General features: G+C 43.4%; 1 pseudogene; it reads right to left on the reverse strand.

The window, feature by feature from the left end:
- Positions 1-620: 620 nt before the first annotated feature.
- LOC101391555 (T-cell surface glycoprotein CD1a-like) lies at positions 621-3,747 on the reverse strand (annotated as a pseudogene).
- Positions 3,748-5,091: the final 1,344 nt, after the last annotated feature.

Genomic DNA, 5,091 nt, shown 5'->3' on the forward strand with positions numbered 1-5,091 from the left:
AAATTGTGAGTCTCTTGGCCAAGTGAGAAGACTTTTAACAAGAAGAGCATCAAATATCTCAACTACTACAAACATGTCAGGAAGGAAAAGAATAAGAAAAGACTAGAAATTTACCGTAAGTTCAACACAGATTTTTATTGACAATATACTACATGAGGTAAGACACTTAGTTAAGGATACAAATATTAAAAAGATGTGGACTTTGCTCTCAAAAAGCTTAAAGTTATAAAGGGAAGAGGGATCCAAACAGCTGCAATAAAGGGCAGGAAGTAAGCAGTAGATTTGGCAAAGTACAGTTCAAGTGTACTGAGGGTTCCGCTTGTGAATCAGGGAAGGTCCTCTGGAGGAAGTGATATCTGAAACGGACCTTAAAACCCATTAAAATATGACTATGTGGAGGTTGCTAGTACCCTAATCTACTCAGAGTTAAAATTTGACTTCTAAAGTCCCAGAACTCAGGTCAGAACAAGAAATCCTGCAAAATTGCATCTAGCTTATATTAACAACTGATCATTAAGCAGAAGTGAACAACAACAAAAAATGTTGTAGAGGAAGAGTTGAGTGGATGTCATATCTGTGTCAGGTTTAGATACATCCTGAGCCCCTGGGCTGCTGGGATCTCATTCTAAAGGGAGAATACTGCTTGGATGTTCACAGTGTGTCCTGTCAACAACAGATATGGAAGTCACTGTGCATGAGGTGGAGGTGAGAAGTGAAGAGGAAGAAGGAAGGGGACTGGGTGGAGGAAAACTGAGGAGAGAGAAAACAAAAAAGACGGAAAGAGAAGTGGGGAGTGGGGCAAAGAGCAGGAAGGATGGATACAAAGAACTCACCAGCGCTTCCTAAACCAAAATGCAAGAGCTGTCAGAAGTACCAGGGGCACTCTCACTGCCAAGAATGTCAAGCCCATGGAGCTGTGATGTTCTGTGGATTTGAGTGAACACAAGGGAGTCATTTCAAATCCACCCCATTTTACTGCATTTCCCTGGTCTTCCTTTTTTCATTTGAGTGTCTGCCTCACCAATCTCTTTTCTTCCTATTTCTTCTTTCATCCCTTTTCAGAGATGAATCCTTCATCTAACCCTCAACACCCTCCTACATTTGCACGTCCCTCATTTTCTACTTTTTTATTTCTTGGGTAACTTACTTTTCTTTCTTTTGGGTCTGAATCCCCTAGAATCCCAATTTTTTTTTAAAGGTTTATCTATTATTTACTTATTTTGTGTGTGTGTGAGGAAGATCAGCCCTGAGCTAACATCCATGCCAATCCTCCTCTTTTTGCTGAGGAAGACCGGCCCTGAGCTAACATCTATTGCCAATCCTCCTCCTTTTTCTCCCCAAAGCCCCAGTAGATAGTTGTATGTCATAACTGCACATCCTTCTAGTTGCTGTATGTGGGACGCCACCTCAGCATGGCCAGACAAGCAGTGCATCGGTGCATGCCCGGGATCTGCCAGTAGTAGAGTGTGCGCACTTAACCACTAAGCCACGGAGCCAGCTCCCCAAATTTTTAATCTAGTTCTCCTGTTCTGCTTGAAGACCAGCTACGCCCATTCCCAGCTTGGGCCCCAGTTCTTTTTTACCCCAGTAAAGGATGATATACTGGCCTCCTAGACTACTGTGTCTCATGCGGCAAGACAGGCCAGCTGCCTCAGTGGCTTCAAAATCCAAGGACACCAAAAGATACCATGTCCCATCAGCATTGGGCAAGATGTCACTTCGCTGAGTGCCTGCATGCTCCTGCTCGCCCTGCATCAACATCACCCAAATTGGTTTTGGGTAGAAGCCAGACATGTGACAAACCAGCTTCAGATGGCCAAGACCAGGACTGTGGCCAGTGGACAGCCAGGCCTCTGGCTTTACTGGAGAGGACAGGAAAGGTATTCAGATGAAGACTCTAACACAGACTTAGAGGTTCAGATCTTCACATCAGTTTAGATAGACACATCTCTACCAACTCTAGGAATCTGTCACCTATGATTCCCTCTCCCTCTTGGCTCCTTCTTAGGAAGGGGATGAATGGAAATGTGTGATTTTAGAATAGAGAAGTCTTGGGGGAAGGGTGCAGGACTGACCTTGTCACTGGAGATCTGCCTTCCCTGCATCAAGAAGACTCAAGATGAGATGTGGGCAGGTGTCACTGAGGAACCTCTGTTATTTCCAGGCTGACTTTATCCAAATTGAATAGTCTGAAGACATGCTGAGCCCTACTTCCACCCTTTGGAGATGGCAACCCCGATGTTCTGGAAGCTGAAGAAATCTGATCCTTCATAAGCAACCTGCATGAAGCCTACTGAGGCTTCCCTGAAGTGCAGCTCACAACCTGCTGTAATCTGTACCTCAAAGGGTTCTGGGGAAGAGGGGTTGTGAATTAATGAAAAAGGAGTACAAAAGATAAAATGAAATGAGAGGAAGCAAAAGATGATAGAAGCAGAAGGGGGAAGTGTAGGAGATTTGAGGGAATGGAGCAAAGTTTGGTTTCAGCAGAGCTTCAGAAAAAGGGGAATTGTTGCTAGTTGGAGATAGAGGAGGAGACGAATGACATAAGGAAGGGCCAAATTGTTCAAAGAAGGCAACATGAATGATGTGGTCGGAGAATAAGGCAGGACTTAGAGTGAGAGAGTTGACATTATGATAATCTAGGGTGAACAGAATGCAATAGCTTATAATGAATATATCAACAGAGATTGCTGAAGAGATGGAATGGGGGAAAAAATCACACTTTAAGGAGTCAATCAAAGAGTGAGGAAGCTGAGGGTATCTGGTTGGAAACCAGGGAAAGGGGTTGTCACAAGATACCACTAATGGAAGATAATAAGGCACAATCCTGCAGTCAGTGAGAGAAGTTTGTAAGCAGCGGCAGATTAGAAGCTTTCGAAATATCGGGATCTGCATTATACTCTCTGCCCAAAAGTATTTAATTGCAGTTTTATAATGGAGAGAGGTAAGTTTCAGAAGTGAGGGGAAGCTGTTTTCCAGAACAATAAGAGATTCACTGAGACACACACACACCTCCCACCCATACCTCCAAACTCTATGGAGGGAACTGAACTCACATTCAAGCTGCCGTTGACTGGCATGGTCATGAAATGCCTGAAGATTTCCAATGGAGGACATATGGAATAGCTTTTCCAGTTCCATCCACTCTTCACTGCTGAAGTTGCCCTTGGGCCAGGGCCACAGGAAAAAGATAGTGCCAGAGTTGCTCCCCCACCAATGAGTCTGCAACTCACCCAACCAACCTGAGCCCAGAGTTTGTACCCAGGAACGATTGTAAAAGGATGAGATCTGGATGATTTGAATGGAGACTGTCCCCTGGAATTCTATGGCAAAAGAACAGATACAATGAGGACAAAAACTGATATTGAGAAGGAGAGAGAAAGGAGAAAGAAAACTACCAGAGAGGGGAAACTCAGAATCTGAAGGAAAGGAGAGCCGTAGTTACCTCAAGAGACATTTGCCTGCACCAGGGCCCCGTGCTTTCTATTCAGCCTTCAGAAGATCACAGGGACCTGTCAGGGACACTCAGAATGGAATGAGGCTGACACTCTCACCTTCCAGGTTTATGCTGGGGAAAACCCACCACATACACTCATACAAAAACACATACACATACACACTCACACACACACACACACACACATAGACCCTCTTGCACCCAACTGGGCAGTTGCCAGAGTTCTTACCGTCTTTATTGTCACCACCTGGGAGGAGAACTGCTAGCATTGGAAGTTGCAGAAACAGCATTTCATTTGCAAATGTTACTTTCTCTCAGAAAAGTTGGTCTTTGATTTCTGTTCTAAACAAATCTACCCCACAAGACCTCTATTCTGTCTTCCTTCTCTTACTAATAGAAAAATCTGTCCTTTAATCACTGTCTGCAACAAAGAAAATCTACTCCCTCCTTAAACCCTGGACTACTTATTCCAACTCTCATTTTCCCCCCAGTTCTCTGGGCAGCCTACTCAGAACCTAATTTCCCTTCCGGTTCTCTGGACTACCAACTCAGACTCACTCCACTTCCAGTTCTGACTCTCCTCTTGAGCTCCAGCTTCTCTCCTTGTCACCAGCTTCCACCCTGTTCACTTTCCCTGATTCATTTTCTATGGAACAAGTCATGGCATTGAAAAGTCACTTTACCTGTAGGGCTTTTTTTTCCCACTCATCCAATAAAACCATGAAACTACTAATCTCCTGCCCCTGCACTTTTCTGTCACTCTGTCCTTCTCTTGCCCTTTTGAATATTCCCCAAATATTCTCTTCCCCTGTCTCACCCACTCCCCACCTCATTCACTTCTCTGACTTCTCATTGGTTGCTTTACTTTCTTTTTCAGAATCCCTATGTTTGCCCCGTGTAACAGTATAAATTACCACCAGATCTACATTACTCTTAGGCAAGAACCAGTAGCCATCACGGCGACCACAGGAACATGGAAACACAGAAAGAAAAACCCCTCTGTTTGGCTTGCATTGATATGTATTCACTCACCAAACAATCACTTAGCACCTGCTGGATCAAGCATCTTGCTACACTCATGGACATACAGTGCTTGACAGTGCGATCACTTTATTCAAGGAGCTTTTGGTCTACTTGGGAAGAAAAACACTTAAACCAAGACCTATAAATATTGATGTGCTAAATTTTCTTATAATGTATAGACTCTCTAGACAAAAACAGCATGTTTGAAACGATAGTTTCGAAAATGGTGACCCTTAACTGAAGTTTGTCCACTCAGATGCTTGACTTCAGTGGTTTGCTGGGGGTGTTAGATCTATACCCCTACTGTACTGGATCCCCAACATCTAACAGAGTGCCTGGCAAGTGGTAGGTACTCAGTGAACATTTTTGAATGATTGAATAAATTCGGTTCAGGCATCCAAAAATAATTTCTTTTATTTTTAAAATTATGGATATCTTCAAGGTAAAAAATTTTTAAGACATCAGAATGTGCTACTTGTAACCCTACTTGGTGAAATTAGAACCTATTCAGTTTTATTTAGGATGAAAGCATATTTTAATAAACACGGAGCTTACACACAGGGTTCTGCTGTAAATCTATCACTTATGAGAAGAAACCAATGAGAACTGGT

This window comes from Ceratotherium simum, chromosome 2, assembly GCF_057802395.1.
Source record: "Ceratotherium simum simum isolate JZ-2026a chromosome 2, ASM5780239v1, whole genome shotgun sequence".
NCBI lineage: Eukaryota > Metazoa > Chordata > Mammalia > Perissodactyla > Rhinocerotidae > Ceratotherium > Ceratotherium simum.